The sequence below is a fragment of the Symphalangus syndactylus genome, chromosome 5 (assembly GCF_028878055.3).
Source record: "Symphalangus syndactylus isolate Jambi chromosome 5, NHGRI_mSymSyn1-v2.1_pri, whole genome shotgun sequence".
Classification (NCBI taxonomy): Eukaryota; Metazoa; Chordata; class Mammalia; order Primates; family Hylobatidae; genus Symphalangus; species Symphalangus syndactylus.
In genome coordinates this window covers 82,011,772-82,027,223 of record NC_072427.2, presented here as the reverse complement: position 1 = coordinate 82,027,223, position 15,452 = coordinate 82,011,772, and the positions used below count along the sequence as shown (strand labels likewise).

Here is a 15,452-nt window from a genome sequence, read left to right as displayed (position 1 = left end):
GCACACACCACAGGGTGCAATCTTAGTGAGCTTTGTTTTCCTTCAATAGAGGTGAGTTCAGACCCAGGCACGTCTCTCAAACACTCACTCCCCCTGCTTCAGCACCATACACTTGAAGGGTTGGACTCAGGAGTGGGGGAGACACGGCGGACGTTGCTTTCCTGGTGGTGAGGACCCCGGCCACCGTGGTAGCGTACAGCAGGTACAGGGTAACAGAAGGGCCAGCAGGAGGACACAGTGCAATGGTGAACCGAGGGACAGGAGAGTGAATGAGAGCCACCGTTTCCAGGCAAGTGCCTGGGGGGCTCCCGGAAGCCAAAGGCGGTGCCCAGAGGTGGCGTGAAGAAGGCCTTCCTCAGACCTCAGGGTTTCGGCAGGGAGAGTGAGTGACCTGTGTGCTGGCTGTCCAGACACTGAAAGCAGCAAGAGACGCTTGCGCTCCATTTTTAGTTTTTCTGGTTTGTTTTGTTTTGTTTTTTGCAGGCACTCGGTGGTTAGCTGGAAATAAAGATGGAGGAACTGGGCAGTTCAAAGGCAGAGACAGCTTCCCCCACCCCCACGTCCCCTCCCCTTTCATTCAGAAAAGCCACAGAAGCGTGGCCCCAGGGTGTGTGTGAGAGGAGGGAGGAGTGACTCCGCCTAGCTCCTCTGGATAGAGGGAGGCTGTAGGCTGGTGTCCTGCGTGCACACCTGCATGTGCCTGTGTGTGTGTGTGCTTGCCAGGTGCTCAAGGGTCAGGGGAAGCTGAAAAGACTGAGGAGCTGGAGGGAGGTGGAGGGAAGTGTAATAGAAGGAGGTGGAGGAAGGTGGCTGCCATAGAGCTTTGGCTCTGGCTGGCCTGAGTCTCTTCCTGAAGTTGCAGCTGCACTTTGGGGCCAGGCGCTGTTGACACTGTGGGTATAGACGTGTGGCCAGCAGCCGAATAGAGACTCAGAGTCTTGAGAAAGAAAGTGGTGACTTCCCCCTCTTCCTTCCTTCTTTCCTGTACAGAGTCTGCCATCTGGGGGCAGAGATGTGGGCAAGCCCTCATTATAATACTAGCAGTGAAGGGCTGGGCATGACAGGTGGAAACACCATTGACTAGAACTCAGAGCATGGAATTTGGTATGGTGGCAGGCAGGGGTCCAGAGGTAGTATTTGTTATCTATTGCTGTGTAACAAATTAGCTTAAGGTATAGCAGCTTAAGAGAAGAAATGTCTATTATCTCACAATTTCTTTGGGTCAGAAATTGTGGTGTGGTTTAGCTGAATGCTTTCTGGCCGAAGGTGTTTCAGGAGGTTACAGTCATACCACCAGCTGGGGCTGCCAACTCATCTGAAGCCTCAACATTGGGGGACTGGAGTCCAAGCTCCCTCACGTGGTCACCAGCAGGATTCAGTTCCTCGAAGGCTGTCATTTAGAGGCCTCCCTCTGTCCCTCCTTACAGGTCCTTCTCACAGGGCACTTCATGACATGGCAGCTGACTTTCTGGAGACCATCCAAGTGAGAAAGAGCCCTTAGAAAGAAGTGACAGTCGGCCGGGCGCGGTAGCTCACGCCTGTAATCCCAGCACTTTGGGAGGCCGAGGCGGGTGGATCACAAGGTCAGGAGATTGAGACCATCCTGGCTAACATGGTGAAACCCTGTCTCTACTAAAAATACAAAAAATTAGCCGGGCGTGATGGCGGGCGCCTGTAGTCCCAGCTACGCGGGAGGCTGAGGCAGGAGAATGGTGTGAACCCGGGAGGCGGAGCTTGCAGTGAGCCAAGATCGTGCCACTGCACTCCAGCCTGGGTGACAGAGGAAGACTCCATCTCAAAAAAAAAAAAAAGAAAGAAGTGACAGTTGGCTGGGCGCGGTGGCTCAAGCTTGTAATCCCAGCACTTTGGGAGGCCGAGGCGGGCGGATCACGAGGTCAGGAGATCGAGACCATCTTGGCTAACATGGTGAAACCCCGTCTCTACTAAAAATACAAAAAATTTGCCGGGCGTGTTGGCGGGCGCCTGTAGTCCCAGCTACTGGGGAGGCTGAGGCAGGAGAATGGCGTGAACCCGGGAGGCGGAGCTTGCAGTGAGCCGAGAGCGCGCCACTGCACTCCAGCCTGGGCGACAGAGCGAGACTCCGTCTCAAAAAAAAAAAAAGAAAAAAAGTGACAGTCTTTATATAACCTAATCTCAGAAGTGACATCTCATCCCTTCAGCAAGGTTCTATTATTCAAAATTGCATCTGTAAATCCAGCTCACTCAAAGGAAAGGGATTACTAGGAGGTAGGGGTCACTGGGGGCCATTCTAGAGGCTCCCTGTCACAGCATCCAAGCTGAGACCTACAGAATGACAGGAGTTCACCAGGCAGGGAGGCAGGAGGGAGTTGGGGGACGGCAAGTGCAGTATACCACAGCTGTAACTCAGTACGGCTGCACAGAGAGCACTGCCTGAGGGCGAGCAGTGCCGTGGAGGGGCCAGCAGGGCCCAGAACTTGTACCATCTTTTAACCCGGGTTTGCAAGGCTGGACTTTATCGTGCAAAAGCATGAAGATCCTAAAGCTGGAGGCTAACAGTGAAGATTTGGCTTTAGAAAGATTACACTGCTGGCCCAGCTCGGTGGCTCACGCCTGTAATCCCAGCACTTCGGGAGGCTGAGGTGGGCGGATCACGAGGTCACGAGATCAAGACCATCCTGGCTAATACGGTGAAACCCCGTCTCTACTAAAAATACAAAAAATTAGCTGGGCATGGTGGTGGGTGCTTGTAATCCCAGCTATGCAGGAGGCTGAGGCAAGAGAATCGCTTGAACCCGGGAGGTGGAGGAGGTTGCAGTGAGCCGAGATGGCACCGCTGCACTCCAGCCTGGGTGACAGAGTGAGACTATATCTGAAAGAAAGGAAAGGAAAGAAAAAGAAAAAAAAGAAAAGAAGGAAGGTTATCACTGCTGTGGGGAGAATGGATTGAAGAGAGTAAAAGAGCAGAGGAAGGCCAGCTGGCAGGTGCGGCAGGTGGGGGGATTGAACTGAGGTGCTGGAGAAGCCGAATGGCTGGCGGCAGCGCTGCTGCAGAGCTGGCGTCCCTGGGTGTAGGAACTGAATGCTTGTCTGTCTTCCTCCTCTGGAACATAAGCTCAATGAGGACAGGGGTTCTTGTTTGTAGTCTCTGGTATTCCCAGTGTTTAGGACAGTGGTGCTAGATGAATGACTAGGACACCGGCAGGTTTCTGGCTTGAGTAACTGGGAGGAGCTATTCTCTAAGCTGTGAGGCACAGAGGGCAAACATGGACAGGAACTTAATATTTGAGAAATACTGAGTTTGAGGTGCTTTGTAGGCCATCTGAGAATAAATGCTTAGTAGGCAGTTGACATGCGGGGATCTGGAAAGCCTCTCAAAGAAATGGTGAGAGATGGAGACTTGAGAATCCAAGCACCCAGACGCCAGTGATGGGAGTAGTTAACATGGCCCTGGGACCCTTTCCCAGAGTTTCTAGGACACCTTACGCAGCAACAGTGCTTGCTTTGAAAGATAGTAAAGGAAGAAAGTCTTGCCAATTGTCATTCACAAAAAAAAGTCAAAAATATGTTGCCAGAGCGGAGAGGAGAAAGCCAGGAATCACAGGAAGCCAGAAGAGAGCTTCAGGTACTGAGAACGGCACAGTCGGTTAGGTAAGAACTGGAAAGGAGGTTAGTGAGTTGCAGCCCACTGTGGGTGGGGAGGAAGGAGAAAAGGAAAGTTTTCCAGAATGCAAAGCATTACTTAATATTTATTTTATTTATTTTTTTGAGATGGAGTCTCGCTTTGTTGCCCAGGCTGGAGTGCAGTGGCACGATCTCCGCTCACTGCAACCTCTGCCTCCCAGGTTCAAGTGATTCTCCTGCCTCAGCCTCCAGAGTAGCTGGGATTACAGGTGCCCACCAACATGCCTGGCTAATTTTTGTATTTTTAGTAGAGATTGGGTTTCACCGTATTAGCCAGGCTGGTCTTGAACTCCTGACCTTGTGATCCACCTGCCTCAGCCTCCCAAAGTGCTGGGATTACAGGCTTGAGCCACCATACCCAGCCTATTTTATATTATATTTATTTTATTTTTCGTTCTGTTGCTCAGGCCGAAGTGCAGTGGTACAATCATGGCTCACTACAGCCTCCACCTCCTGATTCTCAAGCAATCCTCCCACCCCAGCGTCCCAGAGTGCTGAGATTACAGGTGTGAGCCACCACACCTGGCCTCCATTACTTAAAAATGTTTTAAATTAAAGGCTGGATGCACTGGCTCACGCCTCTAATCCCAGCACTTTGGGAGGCCGAGGCAGGAGGATCACCTGCAGTCAGGAGTTTGAGAGCAGCCTGGCCAGCATGGTGAAACCCTGTCTCTACTAAAAATACAAAAATTAGCTGGATGTGGTGATGGGTGTCTGTAAACCCAGCTACTTGGGAGGCTGAGGCTGGAGAATCGTTTGAACCTGGGAGACAGAGGTTGCAATGAGCGGAGATCATGCCATTGCACTCCAGCCTGGGCAGCAGAGTGAAACTCCGCCTCAAAAAAAAAAAAAAAAAATTAAAACTGTCACTTCCAAACACCATTAAAAAACAAAGTGCCTGCTTCGGCCATACATATACTAAAATTGGAACATTGGAACGGTAACAGAGAAGATTAGCATGGCTCCTGCACAAAGATGACACACAAATTCATCAAGCATTCCTTTTTTTTTTTTTTTTTTTTTTCTGGAGACAGTGTTTTACTCCTATCACCAAGGCTGGAGTACAGTGGCGTGATCTCAGCTCACTGCGACCTCCACCTCCCGGGCTCAATGGATTCTTCTGCCTCAGCCTCTGGAGTAGCTGGGACTAGAGGCATGCACCACTGTGCCCAGCTAATTTTTGTATTTTTGGTAGAGACGGGGTTTCACTCTGTTACCCAGACTGGTTTCGAACTCCTGAGCTCAAGCGATCCACGATCCACCTGCCTCAGTCTCCTAAAGTGCTGGGATTACAGGCGCCAGCCACTGTGCCCAGTCTCACGTTTTTTTATATTCATTTTGAAAAAAACAAACATACAAAATATAGATAAGCATTTAGATCACAAGTTCCCCAAATTGGTCTTTGTAGCAGCAATTTAGGAATCACCTGGGTGGTTTTTAAAAATACATATTCTGCCGGCACGGTGGCTCACTGTGGGAGGCCGAGGCGGGCGGATCATGAGGTCAGGAGATTGAGACCATCCTGGCCAACACGGTGAAACCCTGTCTCTACTAAAAATACAAAAAAGTTAGCCGGCCGTGGTGGCAGGAGCCTGTAATCCCAGCTACTCGGGAGACTGAGGCAGGAGAATGACGTGAACCCAGGAGGCAGAGCTTGCAGTGAGCCGAGATCGCGCCACTACACTCCAGCCTGGGCGACAGAGTGAGACTCCGTCTCCAAAAAACAAAACAAAACAAAACAAAAAAAACAGATTCTGGGTTTGCCCCAGTTCCATAAAATTAACCTCTCAAGGGTGAAGCAGGAAAAACGATTTTTTAATGTGCCAAGTGACTTTGAAGTGTGACAATCCTTTTAAACATTTTATTTGGAGTTTTCTGCTTTTATTATTTTTAATTGACACATCATAATTGCATATATTTATGTGGTACCATGTGAGATTTTGATATAGGCATACAATGTGTAATGATATAATCAGGGTAATTAACATATCCATCACCTCAAAGGGTTTAGACATCACTCATTTAAACCTCTAAGAAATACTTTTTGGTTGGGCGCAGTGGCTCACGCCTGCAATCCCAGCACTTTGGGAGGCCGAGGCCGGTGGATCAGCTGAGGTCAGGAGTTCGAAACCAGCCTGACCAGCATGGAGAAACCCTATCTCTACTAAAAATACAAAATTAGCCGGGCATGGTGGCACATGCCTGTAATCCCAGCTACTCGGAAGGCTGAGGCAGGAGAATCACTTGAACCCGGGAGGCAGACGTTGCGGTGAGCCAAGATCGCGCCATTGCACTCCAGCCTGGGCAACAAGAGCAAAACTCTGTCTCAAAAAAAAAAAGAAATACTCATTTTTCTTTGACTTTAAGCCCTTTTAGAATAAATAAAGCAGTACAAAATATTCATAGATTACTAAACTGTTAGAAGCCAATTGTTAAATTTAAGACTTTAATAGGGAACTTAAAGCAATCAAGAAAATAAACTCTCTACAAAGTTTTAAAAAACAACTATAAAATACATCCTGTAGGGCGGGTACAGTGGCTCAATCCCAGCACTTTGGGAGACCGAGGCGGGCGGATCACCTGAGGTCAGGAGTTCGAGACCAGCTTGATCAATATGGAGAAACCCCTTCTCTACTAAAAATACAAAATTAGCCAGGTGTAGTGGCACATGCCTGTAATCCCAGCTACTCGGGAGGCTGAGGCAGGAGAATCACTTGAACCCAGGAGGTGGAGGTTGCGGTGAGCTGAGATTGCACCACTGCACTCCAGCCTGGGCAACAAGAGCGAAACTGTCTCAAAAAAAAAAAAAAAAAAAAAAAAAAAATCCTGTAGGTTTGTTATCAAGAAAATGCTGATGACTATAATTAGGACTATAAATTTAGTTGAGAGTGAGAGCTAGATTAGTAAATAAAATTGTCTATGAACGTGTAAATCAGTCATCCTCCTGGGTTCGATTTGTAAAAGAACCCAGTGCTTAAGTGAAGAGCAGGGACAGCTTCTGGCTCTGGATGGGGGAGGAGTCTTCCTTGTTTCATAGTCAAGGAAAGCTCCCAGCTGACCACCACCCTCTTCTCTTGGAAAACACCACAGCTACCTTCTTGCCATTCCTAGAGCAATTTTCCAGCCTGAGCTGTATGACTGCTTCCATTTCCTCACCACTCTTGTTTGTCCCTGGCAGTTCACTTTGATTCTCAAAAGTCCATTAAAAACCCCTTCCGGGTCCTTGGGGATCCCTGGCCATGTAAGCTCTGCCACCAACAGCAGCCTTTCTAGTACGAAGCCTCTAGAGCTTTCCACAGCCTCTAGCTCGGTCTCTCCCTCTCCAGGCTGGCCACAGGCCCCCAGAGACCTATCTGCCATCTCTTGGAAACATCTTTCTAAATTCCCCACTCCCCATCCTGCCTTTCCACGACTTTGAGTTGCAATAGCTTGCCCAGTTCCCCTTTTCCTTGTAGTCTTTAAAGGTAAGTCCACAGGTTTTTCATTTGTTTATAAGATTTACTCTCCATCAGGAAATGAAAATAAACATAGGGAAGCTGATAAGTCACAGCTCCCCGCCCCCAGCCGTTGTTCCGGGGAAGCCTCTCTAGCAAGGCTCAGATGTTTCCGTCTTAAGGTTAAATCACACCAAACAATAGACGCCCTTTGGTTTCACCTCAGTGGGCGGGATGTGCCTCGTTTCGTGGATCTCCTGCCCCACACAGGATTTCTCTGGACTCCTTAGAGTGTTTCTTCAAAACTAGTTCAATCTCGATCTAATTAGTCCCCAAAGAGATGCAAACCAAACGAGACACGATTTTTGTTTTATCAAGAGGGCACAAAAATAAAAAATAAAAATTAAGCCTGATAATAGCCTGTTTGGGCTAGCTTTCTGGGAAGCGGACTCATTTTTATAGTGCTGGAGGGGTTCGGAATCAAGAGTCTTAAATATGTGCATCCCCTTCAATCCAGTAATCCCACTTCTAGGAAAATATCCTGAGGAAATAATCAAGATGTGCAGTCAGTAATTTATGAACAAAAGATACTCACTGCAGAGCCATAATTGAGAAGAACTGGAAGGGACTTACATGCCTCCCAGGTGGGTCTTGGCTCTGCAAATCCTCATCTGACTCTATGATGGAATGGGGTGCATCCGGTCATGCAGTCATCCGTGCGACAAGTAGTTATTCAGTACCTATTCTGCGTTAGGTAAACAATGCAGAGTATTGTTAACTTGGCTGGGTAAACAGGTAAGTTCTCAGCCCCTCTGGAAAATCCATGATCTCCTAAAGTAAAGCAATTTAACACTGTTCACATTATTTGTGTGTGTGTGTGTGAGGGGGCGCTTTATCACCCTCCACCTCTCATCCCCCCGACCACAAGCAGTTGCCAAATTCAAGTAATTTTTTCCTTCAATGCCTCTCCCGTGTGACCTCTCCTTTTCTTTCAAAAGCAAATCCTCGGTCTGGGAGGTAACCCGATCACCGCGGAAAGAACGCCGACATGGAAATCTTCGGATTGGTTTCTCATTCCAGGAAGTTGCGCTACTTTGGGCAAATCACGTCACCTCTGGGGCTGTTTCTAATCAGAATAAAGAAAGGGCTGGACCAGTCTTTCAGATCCTTTGAATCCAATCATTTTTGGCTTTATGACGGAACCGTCTGTGGATGAGGGCATCTGAATCCTAGTTAAAGGGGACAGTGAAGCCCTTGAAGATCTGGGGCATTTTTCCTGGACACCAAAACGGCAAAGGGCTGTCTAGAGTGAAAGTGTAAGACAGACAGGCCCTGTTCCAGGAAGCTCCCTGCACTCTGCTCTTCTCCCCAAGCCGACCCCAAACTCACAACCAGCTTTAGCAAGCAGGCCCATCATCCTTCCAGGTGCTATGTAATATTAAGAAGCAGCAGCTAACAATTATTGGTGCTACTAGGGGCAGGAGATTTGCGGTTCCCTCGCTTTCACACAAAAGTATGAGGTCTGTTTTATTATTCCCATTCTAAAGGCAAAATGGAAGCTCACGGAGATTACAGAACTTATGGGAAGTGACAAGGCTATTTGCCACCTTTATACTGGCCGGTCTTGCTCTTACAGAAGCACAGGTCATTTTGGTAGTATGGGTTTGTTGATTACCAACTGGGAGACAGAGGTGAGGTAAATCACCAGCACGTAGGTTAGCAGAGCTGCAGAAGTTTATAAATAAATGATCTTAGAATCTCCTGCAGCCCCATTCTTTCATTTGGTAACCGGCCTCCTCCCTGCCCTCATCCCCGTAGCGCCCTTCCCCCATTAGGGTGAAGGGTCAGCTCTAAAAATGCAGTCAGGAAGGAACAATGAGAGTCCTCTCCCCGCCTGGGAGAAATGCAATTTACATCTCAGATGAGCTCAGATTGGTGAAGCCTCGTTTGGACTCTGATCCTTGCAGTAAGGATCTGCTCTGGGAATCTCCTGTGACCTGTTGAGGTTTGCTGCTCCAAAGGAGTAAGGAGTCTTTGACGTTAATGTCCATTTAACTCAGAGATCTAAAAAGGCAGGTTAGTGTTAGAGTTCTATGGGCACCCCAAAATTGTACCTAAGAGTGTGTGTGTGCGTGCATACGTGTGTTTTCCTGGGGATGGTGTAGCTTTCCTTAGATTGTCAAAGGAATTTATAGCTGCCCAAACGTTAAAAACTTGTGTAACAAGTGAGTGTGATAAACGAGGAACAGTGGTGCAGATCCTGTGGGAGGGGAGAATGACTTAACAAACCCAGAGGTGGGGGTGGGAGGGAAATAATTCAGGTGAGACTGCACTCAGAGGTAGGATTCTTTTTTCTTTTTTGTAGGTAACATTTTTTGTTTTCTTACTGTGTGCCCAGCACTGTTAACTAAATATACAAGGCCAGGCTCAGTGGCTCACGCCTGTAATCCCAGCACTTTGGGAAGCCGAGGTGGGTGGGTCACTTGAGGTCAGGAGTTCGAGACCAGCCTGGTCAATATAGTGAAACCCTTATTTCTACTAAAAATAGAAAAATTAACCGGGTGGCTCGTGCCTGTACTCCCAGCTGCTCGGGAGGCTGAGACAGGAGGATCTCTTGAACCCCGGAGGAGGATGTTGCAGTGAGCTGAGATTGCACCACTGCACTCCAGCCTGGGCAACTGAGAAGACTCTGCCTCAAAAAAAAAATAAATAAATAAAGATAAATACATAAACTAAAATCTAAGAGAATTAGGTAATTCTCTCTCTCTCTCTTTTTTTTTTTTTTGACAGAGTCTTGCTCTTGTTGCCCAGGCTGGAGTGCAGTGGCGTGATCTTGGCTCACCACAACCTCTGCCTTCCGGGTTCAAGTGATTCTCCTGCCTCAGCCTCCCACGTAGCTGGGACTACTGGCTCGCGCCACCACGCCCAGCTAATTTGTATTTTTAGTAAAGATGGGGTTTCACCATGTTGGCCAGGATGGTCTCCATCTCTTGACCTCGTGATCTGCCCGCCTCGGCCTCCCAAAGTGCTTGGATTACAGACGTGAGCCACCGCGCCCGGCCTAAATTTTAAACTATTTGTAGAGACAGGGTCTCGCTATGTTAACCAGGCTGGTCTCAAACTCCTGAGCTCAAGCCATCCTCCTGCCTTGGCCTCCTGAACTGCTGGGACTAAAGGCATGACCCACCGTGTCCAGCCTTTCATGGGCTTTTTGACATCCTTTTATGTTTTTCTTTGGTGAAGTGCCTATTCAAATCATTTGCGCCGCCCCCCCCCCCCCGCCCTTTTTTTTTTTTAAGACGGAGTCTTGCTCTGTCCCCCAGGCTGGAGTGCAGTGATGTGATCTCAGCTCACTGCAGGCTCCGCCTCCCAGGTTCACGCCATTCTCCTGCCTCAGCCTCCCGAGTAGCTGGGACTACAGGCGCCCATCACCACGCCTGGTTAATTTTTTTTTTTTTGTATTTTTAGTAGAGATGGAGTTTCACCCTGTTAGCCAGGATGGTCTTGATCTGCTGACCTCGTGATCCGCCCGTCTCGGCCTCCCAAAGTGCTGGGATTACAGGCGTGAGTGAGCCACTGCACCCAGTCATTTGCCCTTTTTTTGTTGTTGGGCTGTTTATCTTATTTTGAGGGTTCATTATATACTCTGGATACAAGCCCTGTGCCAGATATGTTTGTTGCTAATATTCTCTACCAGTCTGTGGCTTATCTTTGCATTCTCCTAAATTTCTTTCAGAGAGCATACATTCTGGCAGAAGAGTACTTAGTCCTGGGCCTGGCAGATTTATTTCTTTCAGGACCCGAGGCCTCTGCTGCAAACATGTTCCACCAGATCCTTGGTCAGAATAAGAAGCATATGAGCTTGATCATTGTTATGGTCACAACTTTTGTATCCCCTCAAAATTCGTACGTTGAAACCTAATCTCCAATACGACAGTATTAAGAGTTGGGGTCGGCCGGGCGCGGTGGCTCACGCTTGTAATCCCAGCACTTTGGGAGGCCGAGGCGGGCGGATCACGAGGTCAGGAGATCGAGACCACGGTGAAACCCCGTCTCTACTAAAAAATACAAAAAATTAGCCGGGCGTGGTGGCGGGCGCCTGTAGTCCCAGCTACTCAGAGAGGCTGAGGCAGGAGAATGGCGTGAACCCGGGAGGTGGAGCTTGCAGTGAGCCGAGATTGCGCCACTGCACTCCAGCCTGGGCGACAGAGCGAGACTCTGTCTCAAAAAAAAAAAAAAAAAAGACTTGGGGTCATTTGAGAGGTGATGAATGGGCTTCTCGCCCTTATAAAAGAGGGTCAAAAGAGATTGTTTACCCCTTCCACCATGTGAGTGCACAGCTGTAAGGCACCGTCTGTGAGGAATAGGCTCTCACCAGATACTAGCACCTTGCTCTTGGACTTCCCAGCCTCCACAATTATAGGACATAAATGTCTGTTTTTTTGTTTTTTTTTGGTTTTTTTTGAGACAGAGTTTCACTCTTGTTGCCCAGGCTGAGTGCAATGGCACAATCTCGGCTCACGGCAACCTCCGCCTCCTGGGTTCAAGCAATTCTCCAGTCTCAGCCTCCCGAGTAGCTGGGATTACAGCCACCCGTCACCAAGCCCAACTAATTTTTGTATTTTTAGTAGAGATGGGGTTTCATCATATTGGTCAGGCTGGTCTCAAACTCCTGACTTCATGTGATCCGCCCACCTCAGCCTCCCAAAGTGCTGGGATTACAGGCGTGAGCCACCACACCCGACCTGTTGTTTATTCTTTATAAGTCATCCCGCATATGGTATTTTTTTCTTTTCTTTTTTTGAGACAGGGTCTTGCTCTGTCACCCAGGCTGGAGTACAGTGGCATGATCATGGCTCATTGCAGCTTCAACCTCCTGAGTTCAAACAATGCTCCCACCTCAGCTTTCCAAGTATCTGGGACAACAGGTGCGTGACACCATGCCTGGCCAATTTTTTGATTATTTGTAGAAATGGGGTCTCCCTATGTTGCCCAGGCTGGTATTTTCTTATAGAAGCCTGAATGAACAAAGACACTGTCCATCTTTTTCTTTTTTTTTTGTTTTTTGTGAGACAGAGTCTTTTTTTTTTTTGAGACGGAGTCTCGCTCTGTCGCCCAGGCTGGAGTGCAGTGGCGCAATCTCGGCTCACTGCAAGCTCCGCCTCCCGGGTTCACGCCATTCTCCTGCCGCAGCCTCTCCGAGTAGCTGGGACTACAGGCGCCCGCCACCATGGCCGGCTAATTTTTTTTGTATTTTTAGTAGGGACGGGGTTTCACCGTGGTCTCGATCTCCTGACCTCGTGATCTGCCCGCCTCGGCCTCCCAAAGTGCTGGGATTATAAGCGTGAGCCACCGCGCCCGGCCCGTGAGACAGTCTTGCTCTGTCACCCAGGCTGGAGTGCAGTGGTGTAGTCTCCGCTCACTGCAACCTCCGCCTCCTGGGTTCAAGCGATTCTCCTGCCTCAGCAACCCGAGTGGCTGGGATTACAGGCACGTGCCACCACACACAGCTAATTTCTGTATTTTTAGTAGAGACGAGATTTCGCCATGTTGGCCAGGCTGGTCTTGAACTCCTGACCTCAGGTGATCCACCTGCCTTGGCCTCCCAAAGTGCTGAGATTACAGGTGTGAGCCACTGTGCCTGGCCCATCTTTTTTTTTTTTTCTTTTTGTAGAGAGAGAGAGAGACAGAGTTTTGCTGTGTTGCTCAGGCTGATCTCAAACTCCTGGCCTCAAGTGATCCTCCCACCTTGGCCTCCCAAAAGATATAATCCCATGCCTGGAATTACATGCATGAAACACCATGCCTGGCCATTCTTAATTTTATGACGTCCTCACACTTGTAATCTCAGCACTTTGGGAGGCCAAGGCAGGTGGATCAACTGAGGTCAGAAGTTCGAGACCAGCCTTGCCAACATGGTGAAACTCCGTCTCTACTAAAAATAACAAAAATTAGCTGGGTGTAGTGGCTACTGCCTGTAATCCGAGCTACTCGGGTGGCTGAGGCACAAGAATCACTTAAACTGGGAGGCGGAGGTTGCAGTGAGCTGAGATCACGCCACTGCACTCTAGCCTGGGAGACAGAGCCAGGCTTTGTCTCAAAAAAAAAAGTATTGTGAAGTCCACTTTATCAAGTTTTTATTTTACGTACTGCATTTTCTTGTTGTATCAAAGAAATCTTTGGTGAAAAAGATTTTCCCTGTGTTTTATTTTATTTGTTTCAGTGTCTCGCTGTGTCACCCAGGCTGGAGTGCAGTAGTATGATCTCAGCTCAATGCAACCTCTGACTCCTGGGTTCAAGTGATTCTCCTGTCTCAGCCTCCTGAGTAGTTTGGGATTACAGGCCCTTGCCACCACGCCCAGCTAATTTTTTCACCTAATTTTTGTATTTTTTGGTAGAGATGGGGTTTTATTACGTTCACTAGGCTGCTCTCAAAAGTACTGACCTCAAGTGATCTGCCTGCCTCGGGCTCCCAAAGTGCTGGGATTACAGGCATGAGCCACTGAGCCCCGCCTGACCAATCTTGATAAATGATTTTTGTGTACTTGGAAAGAATGCATATTCTGCTGTTGTTTTGTTGGTTTTTTTTTTTTTTTTTTTTTTTTTAAGACGGAGTCTTGTTCTGTCACCCAGGCTGGAGTGTAGTGGCACGATCTCAGCTCACTGCAATCTCTGCCTCCCGGGTTCAAGCAATTCTCCTGCCTCAGTCTCCTGAGTAGCTGGGACTACAAGTGCATGCCACCATGCCTGGCTAATTTTTGTATTTTTAGTGAAGATGGAGTTTCACCATGCTGGCCAGGCTGGTCTTGAGCTCCTGACCTCGTGATCCACCTGTCTTGGCCTCCCAAAGTGCTGGGATTACAGGCATGAGCCACTGTGCCCGGCCCGGATTTTCTATTCTATCAATTATTGACAACAGGATCTGACTATAATTGAAGATTTGTCTATTTCTCATTGATTCCATCAGGTTTTTTCCTTCTTCTTCATGTTTTGAAGATTTTTTCTTTTTTTTTTTTTGAGACGGAGTCTTGCTCTGTCACCAGGCTGGAGTGCAATGGCGCGATCTCGGCTCACTGCAAACTCCACCTCCCGCGTTCACGCCATTCTTCTGCCTCAGCCTCCCCAGCAGCTGGGACTACAGGCGCACACCGCCACGCCCAGCTAATGTTTTTGTATTTTTAGTAGAGACGGAGTTTCACCGTGTTACCCAGGATGGTCTCGATCTCCTGACCTCGTGATCCACCCGGCTCGGCCTCCTAAAGTGCGGGGATTACAGGCGTGAGCCACTGCGCCCAGGCTTTTTTGTTATTTTTGAATAGGATGTAAGTGAGAAATTCAAGAAAGTTCTGAGGCATTTAAGAACACAGGTTGGCCAGGCACGGTGGCTCACGCCTGTAATCCTAGCACTTTGGGAGGCCGAGACAGGTGGATCACTTGAGGTCAGGAGTTTGAAACCAGCCTGGCTAACATGGTGAAACCCTGTCTCTACTAAAAATACAAAGAAAATTAGCCGGGCGTGGTGGTGTATGCCTGTAATCCCAGCTACTTGGGATGCTGAGGCAGGAGAATTGCTTGAACCTGGGAGGCAGAGGTTGCAGTGAGCTGAGATCATGCTGCTGCACTTCAGCCTGGGCGACAGGGCGAGACTCCGTCTCAAAAAAAAAAAAAAAAAAAAGAACACAGGTTATGGGTTAAGCAAATGATAGACCTCAGGATTATATTATTCTAGGGAACAGGGAGCATCTGGCCCACGCGCCAGCCCTCATTAGAGTGACTTATTTTTAGGATTTGCAACCCACATTAATTGTTCTTTTTTTTTCCTTTTTTCAACATGTTCTAAAATCATATGTATTTGAATTGAAGTACATGTCAGGATAAAGAATCAAAAGAATTATCAAAAATATTAGGTTGAATCCTATGGAGTTGTTAACATTTGCCTTTGACCTTTAAAAGAGGTAATTTCTAGGCTGGGTGTGGTAGCTTATGCCTGTAATCCCAGCACTTTGGGAGGCCGAGGTGGGCGGATCACCTGAGGTCGGGAGTTTGAGACCAGCCTGACCAACATGGAGAAACCCCGTCTCTTTTAAAAATACAAAATTAGCCGGGCGTGGTGGCACATGCCATAATCCCAGCTACTCGGGAGGATGAGGCAGGAGAATCGCTTGAACCTGGGAGGCGGAGGTTGCGATGAGCTGAGATCACGCCATTGCACTCCAGCCTGGGCAACAAGAGCGAAACTCCGTCTTAAAATAAATAAATAAATAAGTAAATAAATAAATAAATAAAAGAGTTAATTTCTTACAAAATAAGGATGTTTGTTCATTATAGTTTTTTTGGAATAGAGAAACATTGGGA

At 48.2% G+C, this 15,452-nt stretch overlaps 1 long non-coding RNA gene and 1 pseudogene across 2 annotated transcripts; one reads left to right on the top strand and one right to left on the bottom strand.

Moving 5' to 3' along the window:
* Positions 1-1,184: 1,184 nt before the first annotated feature.
* On the bottom strand, positions 1,185-8,139 carry LOC129483140 (uncharacterized). 2 transcript variants are annotated; one of them, XR_010120766.1, is made up of 3 exons: positions 7,731-8,139; positions 6,758-7,638; positions 1,185-1,496 (listed from the first exon to the last, which is right to left on the bottom strand). It is a non-coding gene; the product is annotated as an uncharacterized lncRNA (long non-coding RNA). The 2 variants fall into 2 exon arrangements; XR_008657911.2 differs by having other exon boundaries at positions 6,758-8,139.
* On the top strand, positions 4,560-4,673 carry LOC129483607 (uncharacterized; annotated as a pseudogene).
* Positions 8,140-15,452: the final 7,313 nt, after the last annotated feature.